The sequence below is a fragment of the Siniperca chuatsi genome, linkage group LG19 (assembly GCF_020085105.1).
Source record: "Siniperca chuatsi isolate FFG_IHB_CAS linkage group LG19, ASM2008510v1, whole genome shotgun sequence".
Classification (NCBI taxonomy): Eukaryota; Metazoa; Chordata; class Actinopteri; order Centrarchiformes; family Sinipercidae; genus Siniperca; species Siniperca chuatsi.
The window spans coordinates 866,424-886,369 of record NC_058060.1 but is presented as its reverse complement, the minus strand read 5'-3'; positions in this window follow the sequence as shown (position 1 = coordinate 886,369).

The following is a 19,946-nucleotide window of genomic DNA, read 5'->3' as shown; positions in this document are numbered from 1 at the left end:
TTTAGTCGATTTTATAAGGCTAATTATGTTATTATCAGGAGTGTTGATGTCTGTAACACCTCATGGTTGGCCTACACATCATCCATGATGTCCAAGTATTTTGTATTCCTAAGGTGATGATTTCTTAAAATTTATGTTGTTCCACAATCTTCCAATCTGGTGACCTTTTTAAAGATTTGTTTGCTGTCAGAGTAGGTAGGAATCATGAAGTCATAAAAAGGTCTGTCTGCTTTTGAATAAATGCCTCTAAAAAGGGAAATATGAAACTATATGGAAATGAAGGAACACGAGAAAACAATTCAGCTGAAGGTCTTATAATATTAAAGGTGATATGCGATTCTAATTCAATACACGTCTTTTTCTCAAATTCAGCTACTATCTTCTCACGGTCTGCTAGCTGTCCGTTCAGTGTGTGTGCTGAAAAAAACTCTGGTGTTTGTACACAGCCCTGGCTCTGTGAATGGGAAACAAACAAAGTGGCTCGGACCGAGCCACACAACACTATTCCATCCATTTCAGCCATGATTTGTGTGTCAGGTAACGTTAAATGACTTGCCCATGGACATTCAACTATCGCTGTCTGGAGCTGGTTTGCTGGCTGGGAAACCATCTTGTCCCTTGGCTGTTAGCTTCACAGCAGCAACTGTAGGGAAAGTTTGCTAACCCACAACTTAGCTAACGTTAGTTACATTACTTGCTGTGTTGTTGTTTGCTCTATATCATGGTATTTGTCATGGTATTGGATTTCTCCAGAATCGCATACTTCACCTTTAACATGTGCTGGACAAAAATGTGTATTCACGACTCTCTGTCCCTTTTTTGACTGACACTTTGCTTCAGATTGAACTTAAAGAAACTTCAATGAAATATAATGTACAGAACTGCAGTGAGAAAAGACCTCGATGGCTCAAGTATTTTTTTTTTAATCATCATTCTTTGGGACTATAAGATAACCTTGACTACTAAGGCATTTAAATAACATAATGAAAGCAATCTGACAACCATGGATGCAATTAAGACCTTTTTGGGTATGTGAAATGTTTTTGGCATATGTTTTCTAATATTTCTAATATGTTTTCTTTATTTGTGATATACTATTGTCACTATCCTTTTCTATATCGAGCCACTGCTATTATTTCTGAAGGTTGAACAGATGAAGTTCACTGTCCACGTGTGAAAAGTGGAGGTGACATTTTATGTGGACTTTGTCTTAAAGGTGCTATTGATAACATTGATAACATCCAGCCACTAGATGACACACTCACTCACTGTTGGGAGCCGAAACGTCTTGATTCTGAAAACAGTGTCCAGATGACTACGACCGAAACCTTTTCGACGATGGAACACTCCTGGACGAATGAAGGACTACACCGTCATCTATTAACATAGTACGTGCTCAAACAAGTTGTGTCTGATATTGCTTATCTTACTCGTAGTGTTCGATCATGAGTCGTAAATGCTTGCGCAAATCCAAACATGGAAAACATTGCGCTATTGTAATCAGTGATGATGAGAGTGGTAGTGATTATGATCACAAATTATCACACTTTGAGAGGTTTTCAGATATAGAGAATGAAATCGATCGCTATGTTAGTGATACAGATTCAGACAGTGAAGAGAAACGGCTTGAAGTATATGGACCACATTCGAAAACTTCACTGATATTGAAAACGAAATTGACACATTAGATGAGGATGTAGAATTGACATCTGTTCAGAGTCTCAAGCTATTACAATAAATGGGTATTCTGAAACGTGATGCCTTAGAATTTATTGAACCAGATAATGATTCACAAGCCGATCAAATGGGGGGTAGCACAGACCCACAAAGACAATAAAAACAGCCTGTCCCCAAACCCAAAATAGCTCAAATAGATTGTAAGATCATACCGCAAAAACGATCTGAGTCAGACAGCACTGAACTAACTGATCGCGATTTTAACATCACAGAGAGAAGAAAGTTTAACAGTGTTGATATTATTCGTTCTTTAAACTTGTCTAGTATCAAGACGAATAATATGGAAACAGCTTTGGATGTACTAAAACATCACTTAACTGAAATTGTCGATTTTTCATCAAAACTGGCAGCGCCAGATGGTGTTTTAAACATAGTTTTGAGAGGTCCATCAATGTCCAGCGACATGTGTGCGCGATGTTAAACACTGGTGATGCCCACAATGTCAAAACATTTCTGAACGAGATAGACAATGTAATGCAAAGTAATAAAAAAATAGAAACAGATGATATGCTTGAATTAGTTGTTTCAGCTGCCTTAAATAAACGCGGAGGTGAGAGATGCAAATTAGGGAGCATGCCTTATGATCAGATAATTCAAAATAAATCTGCAATTTTCATGCAGTGCGTCATGGGGTGTTTGATTTCCATGCTGAGCTCCAAGCGTATGGGATCAATGATGTTGTGTTGCGTAAAGCATGCATTATGTACCGCGAAGCATTTCTCAAGTGCGCCACATTGGATCTTTTTGATTACACCACACTTGCTTCATGTTGTATGACTGTGTTTAAAACACACTTCCTGACCCCTAACTTTTGAAAAGTTACGAGATGCCTGAAAGGCTCGACCCACGAAAGGCGCTGTTTGGTGGCCGCACCAACGTGTACAAACTACACTACAAACTTGCTGAGGGTGAGAAAATGTATTATTAGGACTTCACCTCATTGTATCCAACTGTGCAGGCTCGTAAAAGCTATAATCTTCTGCGATTTCGAGCCGATTGAAAATTACTTTGGGATGATAAAATGTACTGTGCTGCCCCCCAGGGGTTTGTATCACCCTGTACTTCCATATTGCTGTAACAATAAGCTAATGTTTCCTTTGTGTAGAACAGAGGTTCAAAACCAGACCAGTGCGTGTAACCACACAGATCCTGAGAGAGCCCTCTCGGGAACTTGGGTCAGCTTAGAACTGGAAAAGGCTGTTGAGAAAGGTTATGTTGTCACCAAGATTGATGAGGTTTGGCATTTTGCAGAAAAGAGCAATGATTTGTTCAAAGAGTATGTAAAAACCTTCCTACAGCAAAAACAGAAGGCTTCAGGCTACCCTAGTTTTGCAAAAGATGAAGAATCACCAAAGCAAAATACATACAGGACTATTATGATAAAGAGGGTATTCGGTTAAATACATATAAAATAGCTGTCAACAAAGCTGTGCGAAGCATCAACAAACTGTTGATCAACTCCTTGTGGGGTCATTTTTCAATGCACGAACACCAGGCTACATGCAAACTAGTGGCAGACCCTGAGCAATTTGCCCGCTATATGTTTAGCGATCAGTATAATGTCAGACAGTTTGCATTTGTATCTGATGATGTTGCTCTTGTTCAGTGGAGATACAGAACAGCACAGGCTGCTAAAATATCAAAACAAACATTTGTTGGAGCCTTTACGACAGCTCATGCAAGACTTATGCTCTATGATTTGATGGACAAGCTAGGGGAGAGATGATTCTGTTCTGACACAGACAGTGTTGTTTTTATGACAAAGCATGGTGATTGGGTCCCAGAGACAGGTCCCTTTTTAGGGGACGTAACTGATGAAATTAATGGAGTTAATGGTGATGACGGTGGTGATGATTACATTATGGAATTCGTGTCCGGTGGTCCAAAATGCTAATGCTTATCAGACTCTGAACAACAAGAAACAGTTGAAATGCAAAGGGGTCACTCTGAATGCATGCAACGCCGCTGTGGTCACACACGACACCCTAGTGAATCTTGTGTACGAGTTTGAGAATTGTGACGAGACACCACAGAATATAGTGACAATATCAGACACAATAGTGATGAATAAAAAAGCATTTGAGCTAAAAAACAAATCAGTTTTCAAGTGGTGTACACCAAGCGTTGTGTCTTCTCTGATCTGATAACCTTACCCTACGGCTATTAAAAATGGTTGGTAGAGAGCATGTTGATTTTGATTTTAGACTACAGCATCCATTTAGTTTAATTTTATCAGGGCCATCAAATAGTGGAAAGACTTATTTTGTAAAAATGTTGATTGAAAATGCTGAAAAACTAATCTAAAAAAAATATTAAACATTGTATATATTTATTCATGCTGGCAGCCATTGTATGACGAATTGTTAAAAATTAGCAATGTTTGCCTTAGTCTTTATGTGATGATGCATTCTTACCTGTAAATAAAAACAATTTGCTGATTATTGATGACCTGATGACTGCGGCTAGTAATAATGTTGAGGTACAAAATGTATGTGCATCATAGAAACTTGAGTTGTTTATATTTGGTAAAAACTTGTTTTTTCAAGGTAAAGTCAGCAGGACAATTAATCTAAACACAAATTATCTTGTTTTGTTTAAAAACCCCTGAGACAAATACCAAGGCGTGCTAATGGCAAGGCAGATGTTTCCTGGGCAATGTCATTTTTTATGGAGTTTTGATGATGCTACACGTGTTCCTTACGGGTATCCACTGATTGATTATAAAGCCAAGACACCTGATCATCTCCGGCTCAGAACTGATCTGCTTTCTGACCACCCTGTTGTGTATGTGTCTAAGAAGAAATAAAAGCATGTCAGAACGAATCAGAAGAAACTTGGCTTTATTGAAAATTTTGCATGGAACATCTCCTTCTCAGAGAAAGAATATCATTAAATCAGCATCCCCAGACTTTACTTTAACATTATGCGAGATAGCATACAATGTTTTAAAATGAAAGATACCTTTAAACAAATCACAGTATCAACAGTTAAAAAAGAAGAAGGCGGGGATTAGACTAATTGCTAATAAAAAAGGTATGTGTGTCAAAAGAAAAAAAGAAGTTGATTAACCAGTCTGGAGGACTTCTCCTGCCTCTCCTGAGTATTGCTGTGCCCTTTATATCGAGTCTTATTGCTTCAAGACAGAATTAACAGACCATGGAGTATGCTCAAAAAATGTTTCTAGTGTCTCAACATCAACTTGATCTTTTAAGAAGACAACCTGCACATGGGTCTATTCGAGAGACCACGGAAAATGAATTGGATCGTGCTATTAAAGGCATATTGGATCAGAGAACTGAAGATATTCATGAAAAGGCTAAAAATGATTCCATCGCCTTGCAGAGATGTCTGACAATTGTAAAGCAGGGAGAACGGGATCAGAATACGCTAACTTTGTCTTTCCCAGTCAAGGACGATGTTTGTGGTTCAGAACAAGCTAACATGCCAGCTCAAGAAAGAAAAGACTCAAAGTGATTGAGGAAATTTAAAAAAACAGCAAGAATAAGGCACAATATATTTTGGACAAAATGTCATCTTCAAAGAACATTAATTCATGGATTAAACAAGGACAATTTGTATTTAATGGGAATATTATGAAAGGCTCACGTGTGTATGATTTGATAAGAAGTGTGACTGCTACTAACAATGTGGCTGACAGTCACCGGCCTACAGGATGGAACGAATACTTAGTCAACAAGTCTAAACAAAACCACGAAAAATACCCCCAAGACCTGCGCCATATTGAGAACCAAGACCACTGTATCCTGGTAAATCACCACCAGCTTGTGCTGTATAGTACGCAATGTATCTGTAAGTATTGTGCATATATGGTTGACACATGGTCACTTCTTGTCTAAAAGCAATGTTTTGTGGGTCGGAAGTGTAGTTTTATCATTACTTTTCCATATGTAAAAGGTATATGTTGATTCTGATCTGACTTGAGAGATATTTCAATGCTGTCGATGTGTTTTACAGAGCCTAAGGTAGTGTGGTCTGTCATACATTCTTGTGATCAATATGATTGTTCGGTCCTTCAATATGTACAATTCTTAAAAGAGGTACATAGCTTTGTCCTACAGTTTGATATTCTACAATATCAGATTAGATAAAAATGTTGTACATCCCAACATTAATATCGGCAGAACGTGATGCAATATACACATCGGGTGATTATGATCCTTGTCGATTAACGTGTCCTCAGGGGTTTCAAAGATTTCTCCAGGTATGAATCCCAACATTTAAGCAAGCTTTCCTTTAAATGTGAATTCCAGGTGTCTTAATGGTAAAACAGACACTTTGTTTGTGATGGTATTGTAGGGAAGTTTGATGTACTCCATATCATTTATGGATAAGCGGGAGTTTATTTCAATTACTAACTGTGGCATGGATGTATAGAATCAGGTGTCACTGTTAGACAGGCCCTCTTGTTTGTTTGTTTTTGTCAAACACAACAAATTCTGTATCTTTTGGTGAAAAGTTTGTCCAAGTTTTTGAATGTTGTATTTCTATTAATCCCACTTCATAAGATACTTTAAACTGAAAAGGTTTGGGCAGCTTTGTTCTGAAATTTGCTATTGTGTTGTTGGGGTAAAATAATGTAGAAGAATTGCTAGGTAACATAATAAAGAAACCCTCCCCATCCTTGTCAGACAGTAGTCTCAGTATGTAGTTCGTTTGAAAACCCTACAGTAGCTGAATGACCTGATTTTCTGAAATCCAAGAGTTAAATTTATCTGGCCATCCCACCCATTTGACTAGTACCATATTCCGCCCCTGCCTTCTCTTTCTAGATAAGAGCTTTTAGATTTTAAACCTTTTGTCTTTATCCACAATCACTTTTAGCAGCTCTGGTTCATAGAAGGTACCCTGCATTACCTCGTTATCATAATCTTTTAATCTATAAACAGGGGGGCTCCGTGGTACACATTCCATTACAGTGAAATACTCATCAGTATAATTTTGCTCATAACCTTTTTAAAACGTCCTCTTAATTTTGAAATTCTCACCGTATCCCCAGCTTTATATTTAAAATGAATTACTCCTATGTCTTTTGTTTTATATAGGTTGTTAAAAACAATGTGCTCATTGTCTTTTGTTACCTCAGATGGTTTCATTTTAATACCACGATGATAACCCTGATTGTACGAGCTAAGTAGGTCTTGCAAAACGTCTACATAACGTTTAGAATTAATGGCTATTAACTAACGCCACATTTTAGATTTCAGAGTCCTGTTGAAATGTTCGACAACAGAGACCTTAGTCTCATTTCATATGGTGAAATGAATAGTTCTATTATTTTTGATTAATGTTTCAAACTCCTTGTTTAAGAATTCCTTTCCTTTGTCTGTATTTTATGGGGTGTTCTACCTCCATCTAAAACAACTTTAAAGGCTGCTGAGACACATCTACCACTTGTATTTTTCAAGCATCGAGCCCATGCATCTTTTGGAAACACGTCTATACATGTTAAGAAATAATGTACCCCATCGTCAACACTTTATTTCTCTTAAAATGTAAAGGAGCCATTCTATGCAGAGTATAAGAGTCTTGTTTTACGAGCCAGTTTTCTATTTCAGAGTCTGCATAGCGAATACCAGTACTGTCAAATAGAGCCTTTTTAAGCTTTTATTTATCCCCATATCCCCCTGCATTTTCTGGCGCATAGCATATCTTTTTCATAACCTCATCCATGGCTGTTGTCATAAAATGAACACTCGCTGACAGCGTTTAGGTATTTTATTTCCAAGACATGTTTTACATCATCAACAGTCTTGTTTTACCAGACAATAATGTTTATAGGTACACACTGTTAAGTAAAAACACAAATGTCTGTATTGATTTTTTTTGAAAAAAAATTCTACTAAACATTGCATTACATTATCAACATCCACATACTGCTTTCTGTTTAACATCAATGCACACAGATCAATACTAAGAGTACAAAAACAAAACACATGACCCATGCGGAATTCATTATCGCTCAAAGGAAAACAATTAACATTGACTAGAGTAGATTTCACATCTGCATATTTATCAGTCCTCTTTCACGTGCGCATGTCACTAGGCTTGCGCATCTGCATAATCATTCATTAAAAATCTCTTGCTTAATTTCTCTCAGATGCTTTGATATAATGCAAGGGAAGTATGTCAGTATTACGGACAGACAGGCAGAAGACACCGATATGGAAACAGATGGGTATTTATTGTGTTACAGCCAGAGCAGACAGGTAAGCAGGTAAGCTCACAACTTAGTCGATGAGGTATGGAGACGGGGAGTAGACTGGAGTGGATACCACGCTGGAGTAGAACGTCGGAGTCGTGAAGAATCCCATGTGGAGTCCTTAGTACAACGAGGTCGGACAACTGGCTGAAGTGAGTGATGAGCTTTTATCCTGGTTGCGATTAGGTGCTGATGGGGAGCAGGAGTGTGATAGGGAGCAGGTGTGTGTGATTAACTGATGGTGGAGCCTGGCGTATCTGTAACAGTCGTGCATGAGTGAGATTGTCTGTACAATTCATCCGTATAAATACAATATACACAGTTTTTTTTAGCTCTCTGTTGAAGAATTTTGTGTAAATAATAGGCTATTGTTACCTCTATAATATCGCAAACATTTGGGGTATCGTGATCAGAGTAGTCCAGAATGTCCAAACAATCGGCATGAAAATGTGTCTCTTTGCAGGTATTGTCTCCTCGTCTTTCTTGAGGAGAAATAAATGTCTTTTCCCCAACTCTTTTCCAAGGTCATCCACCCAGTAGTTGTCGTTGCCATCATCATCTGTGGATTTTGGAAAACAATTAGGCATGTCATACATTGCCAGCACATCCCACCAGGCATAAGTCCTCTCACCTGTACAAAACATATGCTAAATTAGAACAATCAAAATATTCAGCATTTACATTTTTTCTTTTTACGTATCCTTCTGCACAAATCTTTAGAAAGGCCCCATATATGGGAGAGAAATATTTGAGCTCATCAGGCTGTGCTGGTCTGGGGCAAAGGTCTGCTTGTGCCAGGGTCTCCCCGCTCCGGTTTGTTCTCCTTATCATCTTCTGGAGTCTGCTCATTTATCAGAGTGTCAAAAAGTTTTCTTTTGAGACCTTCATAGCACTTGTAAGTATTATACCATCTGAATAATGTGAGTTCTCCCCCAATCACTCTACTGAACTACAAAACCAGTGGTAAACCGTGTCTCCCATTCTTTAGATATAAAGGGATAGAGTTTATCCGCATAAGGGGTGCCCCTCCGAGCCTTTTGAATAACAGTGTAATCCATGTATAGTCTGAAAAAGATGTAGGATAGGTCTCTCCGGACACAGTTCCATCCCATTGTGCTGTGTACACCCTCTTCGAGTTACTTAGCTCTTCGCAAATTGTTTCTGAAATGATCCCAGTCTGTGGCAAAAAAATTAATGTGTGGGGTAGTTCCGCGAAGGAACATTTTGTCAGCTTTTCTTGTGTAAAGATAGAGGGGTCAACATATGGTCTTGGGAAGGGGTGTGAAAGGAAGGTGTGACTGGACTTGTCTGCATCCCCCATCACTCAAGGATGCTTGTGCACCATAGATCATAGGCGTGCACGTTAAGGTCGTTGGGGGTACTGCGTGTACATGTGAAGGTCATGTGCGCCCCTGAAAACGGTTGCCCTTATTTTCTTCTGATAGTTTTAATTAATTGGCTATCATTTCTTTTTAAGAAGGGTGGTGCCCCCGAGGACTTTATTCATTAAAGTTATTTATGGTTATCTTTGATAATTCCAATAGCCATAATTAATTGATCGCACCTACACAAGTGGGTGCCCCCCCTTTAACCATTGTAAATCCCAACAGACGACTGTATTATCATATAAGTATTTTCAGATTTTTATATTAACGTGAGTATCATAGCTGTTGAGCTTGCTACATGGCTAGCTAGCCACAGGTACCTCAGCAAAGTGTCTCATAATAGGGCTAACGTTAGACTGCTATATGAGATGACACCCTCAGTAACAGTCACGTTTTGGGTCTAAACACTATAATGAGCCTATTTACTATGTTAGGTAACTGGACACAACCGTCTCTAATGCTAACATAGGTCCTCAGGGATTGAAGCTGTTATTTTTTTTTATTTCTAACGAGTGACAACACATTAGTTAAGGTTGTAAGGACTATGGCTGTCAGTAGTTGTTGTCTATTCCGTTTAAATATGCAGAACAGTAATTTAATGGGTTATTGTTTTTCGGACGATAAGCTAACATAGCTAACGTCAGTGTCCATTTTTCCACACGAACTGGCAACTATGCCACATGATACCAACGTCATTATACTATTGGCTCAAAACACACAGAGATAAACAAAACATTAATTTTGGACCAGTCAAATTTTTTTTACAATTCACAATCATAATATTTTTCTTTACGAAAAGTGATATTTTTATTCTGCACCTTTCTCGATGCTCTGTGGATGTATTATTTTTCATAAATATTTGTCTAAATGTTAAGCCTTTAAGCTGAGTTACATAAAAGTCATGTCTTTGGGAAATATCTTTTAAAGAGTAACCTAATGCCAAATTCACTGAAGTCATTAAATTATATATTTAATTGATACTATCAATTGCTCCAGTCTGTACTGTTTATTGCGATAGAAATACTTTCAGCGTCAACCTTTTACCTTTTTCCAGAGAAAATGTAATTCTGAGACAACATTCTATTACGTTCTACCTTTCTGTCAAAGACAGTGGAAATCCATGTATTACATGACATTTTGTACAGACATTTGCAGTCATGGTCCCCAGAGGGTGAATCCTACTGATATTAGCGATCCCCTGACTTCTCCTCTATTGCCAACAGTAGGTTGACTGTCGTTTTAACTGAAATGCCTTGACAACAATTGGATGGATTTTAATGAAATGTGGTTCAGACATTCATGTTCCCCTCAGGATGAACTCTAATAACTTTGGTGATGCTTTTGTGGTGCTGTGCAATATCCACCGTCTCATAATCATCTTAAGCTACACTTAACTTGACAGTACATGCACTATTACTTATTATTACATTGTACTTTGTACTTTACACTTATTTTAATTTTATACTTATATCCACGTTGTACTTAATTTATCTTACCTGTATTATAGTGTCTTATATTCTGATTTGCTTAGTACTTCTATTCCTGTGTGCACTGATGTGATATTGACCTTCCTCTTGTGTTCGCTTTCTGTTACCATCTCTTATGTTAACGGGTCGGTTTTGACCCGTGTCTTAAATCAGCTGTAAAATACACTAAAAACAATTAGCTATCATCCAATTTGTTTCTCATCTCTTGGTTACCTTGTTAGGCTTCCATATCCATGAAAATATTGGTTTTAATATTTTTGGTGTGGGCCTCTGGGCCTTTTTTTTGTCAGTATACCCCTCGATTTCAATTAAAAACAAATGGTAAAATGAACCTCAACAGAATCATATAAATAAATAAAAGGTTGTTGTGTTACCTGACTATTACTAAGCACTATTAGAACACATCTCTTAAATAAATTTGTTTTATTTATTTTTTAATTTTAATATTATTAACTATAGTAACATCTATGGTGTTACGGGTCAGTTTCGACCCATATATTTACTTCAAGAAAAAGGCAAAAAAGTATTTTTTTCAGCAATAGAACTTTAATATAAACACAAAATGAAAAGCAGAACAGGTCATAACACAAAATATAGATTTGCAAGGTCAAACAAACAACAACCAATCCAGCAAATCAAACCAAAATACCAAATCAGAGTAAAAGTCTCTGTGTGCAAGAACATGCATGTTTATGTGTGTGTGTTTAGATGCATGTGTGGCAAAAAGTGACACTTTTGGTGTGTTCTTTGCAGAGATTTCTTGCACTTGAAGCACAATACGTTTGTCTTTCTGTCCTTACTGCTTGGGCAGACTTGACACCTCTTTCTTTTAGAATCAGGTGGCCTGAGTGGGGTTGTGGCTGTGGCTGTTCTGGTTGGTGTTGAGGCAGGGCTGACTGAGGAGGAAGCTGTTGTGGATGCTCTTTGTGTTGCTGAGGGCGTGGACGGAGTGCAAGGTGAGCTCTGCAGCTGTCTGACCAAGGCGGCAGCGTCTGGGTCTCTGGGCAACTGTTCCCTTCGCTCAATGTGTGGCTTGACAAGTGAATTTCCCAGCTCCTCAAGAAACATTCTCCGCTTGGCTTTTTTGGTTGAGTTCCACCCTTGGTGGATGTGGGTCCACAACACAAATGCGTTACATGCAGACACATCAAGGATGTTGTAAAACACAACCATTGGCCATTTCCTGGTCATTCGCTGGCAAGTGTAGGTTTACTGGGTATGTATTGCCGGAAGGGGCATTTTCCTCGGAAAGGGACAAGACGTTCATCCACTGTCACCTCTGCCCCTGGGTTGAACATCAGTTGAAGGAGCTGCGTCCATCTCTCCCAGACATCCCTGATGGGGGCAAGCTTGTCAGATCTTGCTCTGGTATCTCTGTTGTCAAATCTGAGGAGTCTTGATATCATGCGAAAGGTCTGAAGTGACATTGTTGCGCGTCCGATGTCGATGCGTCCCAAAGACTATCAGTGGCCTCATTGCAGGATCTGTACACTCCAGCAAGAAGAAAAACACCAATATAGGCATCCAGGTATTCCTCATCAATGTCTTTCCACATGTCGCCCTGGACTTTTTTTCCTTCCAGGTTTGTCATAGCAATGATGACTCTTTAGTGACAATGGCATTTCACCAAAAAGGCTATCCAGAACTTGGGTCACTGTAAGTCCTCTTCTCATTTCCGCATGCTGCAAATTGGAGATGTGCACTCTGCAAGTCAAATGACCACTCAAATGAGTGGAATTGACGTAACATGTCTGGACATGCCCGTCTTTGTTTGTTTTGTTTTTGTGCAGGAATACTGGAAAACAAGGCAAAATGAGCATCCCCTAAAGCTCACATGATTGGGAGAGGAGCTGTCTGTCAGTGTTTTGGCTGACAGTTCACATATGATTTAAGTTTTGGTTCTAATTATTGCTTTATAATCTGACTTTTATAACCGGGTCGAAACCGACCCGAACAACACAAAGGTCATAATTTCAACCAGAGCATTTTATAATTTAGTGAAAAAATTTTTTTGTTTTTATTTTGTTGATATAGAGGTTCTTGACAAAGTCAAAAAGCCTTGACGCAATAAACTAATTTACGTGTTTTTTAATGCATTTAAAACTTGGAAACGGGTCGGTGTCGACCCGAACACCAGAGGAAGGTTGAGCAGCTGTAACAAAAGAGTTTCCCCTCGGGGATCAATAAAGTATTTCTGATTCTGATCCTCTGACTTTTCATCTAGTGGGTTAAAATTCTCATTTGTTGTTTATGACTAAAACTAATGACATTCCCATCAGCCTTGTACTTTGTGTATAGTGCTAATTAATTATAGTGCTAGTTAATAGCTTAAACTAAGATATTGAACATTACACCTGCTGAACAACAGCAACTACTTTACTCCTGAACAGTGGGAGGAAAAACAAGCAGAACAAAGTACGTTACCACAGATGCTACACCCATGTCTGTCTCCAGTCTATTGCACTCAAATGGTCAATGTAAAACACAGCACTGTCTGTGTGCTTGTTGTTTTTTTTCCAAGAAACTACAAAGCAAATCTCGTGGACTGCTCATTATTGTGTTAAATTACCAAAACAGGCAAATCTTAGAATAATTACTGAATAGCAGTAGAGAGTACTGTATGACAATGCAGCAGCAGTGTGAGTTGACGCCACAGCTAAAAAAATACAGTGGTGTGAAAAAGTGTTTGCCCCCTTCCTGATTTCTTGTTTTTTTGCATGTTTGTCAAACTTAAATGTTTCAGATCATCAAACAAATTTAAATATTAGTCAAAGATAACAGAAGTAAACACAAAATGCAGTTTTTAAATGAAGGTTGTTATTATTAAGGGTAAACAAAATCCAAACCTACATGGCCCTGTGTGAAATAGTGATTGCCCCCTAAACCTAATAACTGGTTGGGCCACCCTTAGCAGCAACAACTGCAATCAAGCGTTTGCAATAACTTGCAATGAGTCTTTTACAGCGCTGTGGAGGAATTTTGGCCCACTCATCTTTGCAGAATTGTTGTAATTCAGCCACATTGGAGGGTTTTCGAGCATGAACTGCCTTTTTAAGGTCATACCACAGCATCTCAATAGGATTCAGGTCAGAACTTTGACTAGGCCACTTCAAAGTCTTCATTTTGTTCTTCTTCAGCCATTCAGAGGTGGACTTGCTGGTGTGTTTTGGATCATTGTCCTGCTGCAGAACCCAAGTTCGCTTCAGTTTGAGGTCACGAACAGATGGCCGGACATTCTCCTTCAGGAGTGTTTGGTAGACAGCAGAATTCATGGTTCCATTTATCACAGCAAGTCTTCCAGGTCCTGAAGCAGCAAAACAGCCCCAGACCATCACACTACCACCACCATATTTTACTGTTGGTATGATGTTCTTTTTCTGATATGCGGTGTTACTTTTACGCCAGATGTAATGGGACACACACCTTCCAAAAAGTTCAACTTTTGTCTCGTCAGTCCACAGAATATTTTCCCAAAAGTCTTGGAAATCATCAAGATGATTTCTGGCAAAAATGAGACGAGCCTTAATGTTCTTTTTGCTCAGCAGTGGTTTTCATCTTGGAACTCTGCCATGCATGGCATTTTTGCCCAGCCTCTTTCTTATGGTGGAGTCATGAACACTGACCTTAACTGAGGCAAGTGAGGCCTGCAGTTCTTTGGATGTTGTTGTGGGGTCTTTTGTGACCTCTTGGATGAGTCGTCGCTGCGCTCTTGGGGTCATTTTGGTGGGCCGGCCACTCCTGGGAAGGGTCACCACTGTTCCATGTTTTTCGCCATTTGTGGATAATGGTTCTCACTGTGGTTCGCTGGAGTCCCAAAGCTTAAGAAATGGCTTTATAACCTTTTCCAGTCTGACAGATCTCGATTACTTTCTTTCTTATTTGTTCCTGAATTTCTCTGGATCTCGGCATGATGTCTAGCTTTTGAAGATCTTTTGGTCTACTTCACTTTGTCAGACAGGTTCTATTTAAGTGGTTTCTTGATTGAGAACAGGTGTGGCAGTAATCAGGCCTGGGTGTGGCTAGAAAATTGAGTTATGTTTTAATAGGAGGGGCAATCACTTTTTCACTCAGGGCCATGTAGGTTTGGATTTTGTTTCCCCTTAATAATAACAACCTTCATTTAAAAACTGCATTTTGTGTTTACTTGTGTTATCTTTGACTAATATTTAAATTTGTTTGATGATCTGAAACATTTAAGTTTGACAAACATGCAAAAAAAATCAGGAAGGGGGCAAACGCTTTTTCACACCACTGTAAGTGAAAAGATACTGAGGGGGCATTTGGACTGTGGCATCATTGTTCTCTTAGTCTATGAAATTAACAAATAGATAACACCTGACACTGATTCTTCTCATTTACAACACTGAAAACAAACCAGGATGCAAATATCAAAGGTATATTAAATATTTTGCTTGCATGTGGTAGCTTGACGCACTGCCTCTCAGCTGCTTTTGTGTATCCCTGTTGTATTTGTTTTGTTACTTGGGAATACATTACATATTCACATTTCTGCAGCAAGAGAATCCTTTGAATATTAGCAAGGCAGGGAGCTGTCTGACTTGATCAAATATTGCCCTGCAGTGGTTTCTTTAAACAAGCTAGGGTCTTATTTCTGATTCACTCTATGCTTTTCCAAGAAAGGAGCAGAAAGAGAATATGTACTGTATATATGTGTGTATGTCATAAGAGTGTGTGCATGTTTGTACTTGAGCAGGGTGCAAATGGAGGCCCAGAAAATCTTTCATCTGACTAATGCATAATTAATGTTCAGTGTGTTTGCAGTAATTACGGTACTGTATATGTACCATGCCTGAGAAATGACCTTTTGTCCTTCAGGCCAGAATCTGCTGGCTCAAATATTCAGATGTTTTTCAAACATCTTTTGACTGTGAAAATAGATTATTTGATGTTGATATTTACTGTACATCATGATGACATGTGTAACCATTTTTTAAGGTAAAAATCCATAACAAATATTTACTTCTCTTTATTGTCTCTATTTAATATGCATGAATCCTTTCACAAGATCTGCTGTTCCTACAAATTAGACATAACCGTCTGTTATCAGAGGTACGCATTTGGACTACTGTCACTGCAGTCACAGTATATGAGGGTTTGTTTTTTGTTTTTGTTTTTTTTAGCTCTGAGCTCCTGTTGGCTTTATACAGCAACATCTGCAAAAGATCCTCCAACAGCAAAAACAGAAACTGAGAAAGGAGCTTGAAACAAATTACAAATGAATGGCAAAACTTCTTGGGTGCAGCCGAATCCCATTTAAGATCATCAAGATCAAGTTGACATTTACTAGCAGATCTGTGGTAGTTAAAGTTAATGCAAAATCTGCTTTTTGAGTTGGTAAATTATATGTACAGCCAATGTATTATACTATCAATCGATTCTGGTCCCAATAGTGTTCGCTGCAACGGCAAGTCTTTGCTTTTTTCCAGAGAAAATCGAGTGATGCTGCCCTTTACACTAATAAAAAAAGAATTGTGAGAAATCTATAAAGTTGCCTTGTAGTCCAGGCCACTGAAGTAAGAAGCAAACATCATGTTCACTCCAAATGTGAGTTATGTATGTAACTAAAGTTCTGTTAATTCTGAATGACTGCCAGATGAAGGCAGAAGAAATTGTGAGTGCCCGTGGTTGTGAGGTAACCAAGGCTGGATTACCAACTGGGCAAAGCAGGTAACTGCCCTGTGGCCCTGAGACTCCAGGTCTCACTGTGGCAATTGGTTTATGCTAATTTATTAAAACATTTGTTTCGGAATATGTGTCACTAAAGCTCAACACATGACATGATAGCTTAGACCTATGAAGTGCCAAGGCACCAGTGACCCCAGTTTCCATCCAGGGGGTCAGTGTGGACATTGTTGAGGACTACAAGTACCTTGGACTACATATGGACAATAAACTGGACTGGGCTAAGAACACTCAAGCTCTTTACAGGAAGGGCCAGAGCTGCCTCTATTTCCTGAGGAGGCTGAGGTCCTTCAACATCTGCTGAACAATGCTGAAGATGTTTTATGTGGTGTGGTGGCCAGTGGAAGACTCATCCCCCCAAAAGGCACCACAGAGCACCACAGGAAGTCATTCCTGCCTGTGGCCATCAAACTCTTTAACTCCTCCCTCTAAGGTAGTCTGTATGACCCTAAGTCATTAAAATGGACATTGATGATTACATCTCTGCAATACTTGACATAATTGTGCAATATTCTCTGTTTAATACTCCTGTGCAATATACTCTGTTTTCAGTTTAATTTATTGATATTTATTCATACTTCTATTACTGCTGTGCAATATCCTCTGTCTCATACTCATCTTAATAAGCTACACTTAACTTGACAGTTCATGCACTATTACTTACTACTTGTATTATTACATTGTATTATTATACCATACATACTTATCATCAACCGGTAAATCCACTTTGTACTTTACTTCTTCTTTTCCTTTCGGCTGTTCCCTTTCAGGGGTTGCCACCGCGAATCATGTGCCTACATCTAACCCTGTCCTCTGCATCCTCTTCACTCACACCAATTAACTTCATGTCCTCTCTCACTACATCCATAAATCTCCTCTTTGGTCTTCCTCTAGACCTCCTGCCTGGCAGCTCCAACCTCAGCATCCTTCTACTAATATATTCACAGTCTCTCCTGTGAACATGTCCAAACCACCTCAATCTGGCCTCTCTGACTTTATCTCCAAAACATCTAACATGAGCTGTCCCTCCGATGTACTCATTCCTGATCCTGTCCATCCTCGTCACTCCCAAAGAGAACCTCAACATCTTAAGCTCTGCTACCTCCAGCTCTGCCTCTTGTCTTTTCTTCAGTGGCACTGTCTCTAAGCTGTACAACATCGCTGGTCTCACCACCATCTTGAACACCTTTCCTTTCATTCTTGCTGATACTCTTATCACACAACACACCTGACACTTTTCTGCTTGCACTCGCCTCTTCACCTCTTTTCCATAGTCTCCATTGCTCTGAACCGTTGACCCTAAGTACTTAAAGTTCTGCACCTTCTTCACCTCTGCTCCCTGTAACCTCACTGTTCCACCTGGGTCCCTCTCATTGACACACATGTATTCTGTCTTACTGCGGCTAAGCTTCATTCCTCTGTTTTCCAGAGCAGACCTCCATCCCTCTAGATTTTCCTCCACCTGCTTCCTGCTCTCACTACAAATCACAATGTCATCCGCAAACGTCACAGTCCATGGAGATTCCTGTCTAACCTCCTGTCAGCCTGTCCATCACCAGAGCAAACAAGAAGGGGCTCAGAGCCGATCCTTGATGCAGACCCACCTCCACCTTGGACTCCTCTTTCACACCTACAGCACACCTCACCACAATCTTACAGCTCTCATACACGTCCTGCACCACTCTAACATACTTCTCTGCCACTCCAGACTTCCTCATACAATACCACAACTCCTCTCTCGGCACCCTGTCATACGCTTTCTCTAAATCTACGACGACACAATGTAACTCCCTATGACCTTCTCTGTACTTCTCCATCAGCATCCTCAAAGCAAATACTGCATCTGTTGTACTCTTTCTAGGCATGAAACCATATTGCTGCTCACAAATGCTCACCTCTGCCCTTAGCCTAGCTTCCACTACTCTTTCCCACAACTTCATTGTATGGCTCATCAGCTTTATTCCTCTGTAGTTGCCACAGCTCTGCACATCTCCCTTGTTCTTAAAAATTGGCACCAGTACACTTCTCCTCCATTCCTCGGGCATCCTCTCACTCTCCAAGATCTTGTTAAACAAACTGGTCAGAAACTCTAGTGCCACCTCTCCTAGACACTTCCATACCTCCACAAGTATGTAATCAGGACCAACTGCCTTTCCACTCTTCATCCTCTTCAACGTCCTCCTCACTTCACTCTTGCTAATCTTTGCTACTTCCTGCTTCACACCAGTCACCTCTTCTACTCTTTGTTCCCTTTCATTTTCCTCATTCATCAACTCTTCAAAGTACTCCTTCCATCTTTCCATCACACTCCTGGCACCAATCAATACATTTCCATCCTTATCTTTAATCACCCTAACCTGCTACACATCCTTTCTCAGCTCCTCCCTGAAAACTACACGACATTCTTCCTTTTTCAACTTCTACCACTTCGTCCTCTGCTCTGCCTTTGTCCTCTTCATCTTTCTCACCACCAGAGTCATTTTACACACTACCATCCTGTGTTGTCTGGCTACATTATCCTCTACCACTACTTTACAGTCACTGGTCTCTTTCAGATTACAACGTCTACACAAGATGTAGTCCACCTGAGTGCTTCTACCTCCACTCTTATATGTCACCCTATGTTCCTGCCTCTTCTGGAAGAAAGTGTTCACTACAGCCATTTCCATCCTCTTTGCAAAGTCTGCCACCATCTGTCCTTCTGCGTTCCTGTCCTGAAGACCAAACCTGCCCATCGCATTCTCATCACCTCTGTTCCCTTCACCTACATGCCCATTGAAATCTGCACCAATCACCACTCTCTCACCGATGGGGATGCTCTGCATCACTTCATCTAACTCACTCCAGAATTTCTCCTTCTCTTCTAACTCACATCCTACCTGTGGGGCATAACCACTCACAACATTGAACATCACCCCTTCAATTTCCAGCTTCAGACTCATCAACCTGTCTGACACTCTTTTCACCTCTAGAACATTCCTCACAAACTCCTCTTTCAGGATAACTCCTACTCCATTTCTCTTCCTATCTGACCCATGGTAGAACAACTTGAACCCTGCTCCTAAGCTTCTAGCCTTGCTACCTTTCCACCTGGTCTCCTGGACACACAGTATGTCCACCTTCCTTCTCTGCATCATGCCAATCTACTCTCTAGCCTTCCCTGTCATTGTCCCAACATTCAAAGTCCCTACTGTCAGTCCTACATTCTTAGCTTTCCTCTTCTCTCTCTGCCTACGAACACACCTTCCTCCTCTCCTTCTTTGTCTTTGACCAACAGTAGTCCAATTTCCACCGGAACCCTGTAGGTCAACAGCACCGGTGGCGGTCATTGTTAAACCGGGCCCCGACCGATCCGGTATGGAAGTCATTGTCACGATTCGCATTTTTAATTTGGCATGTGTTTTACGTCGGATG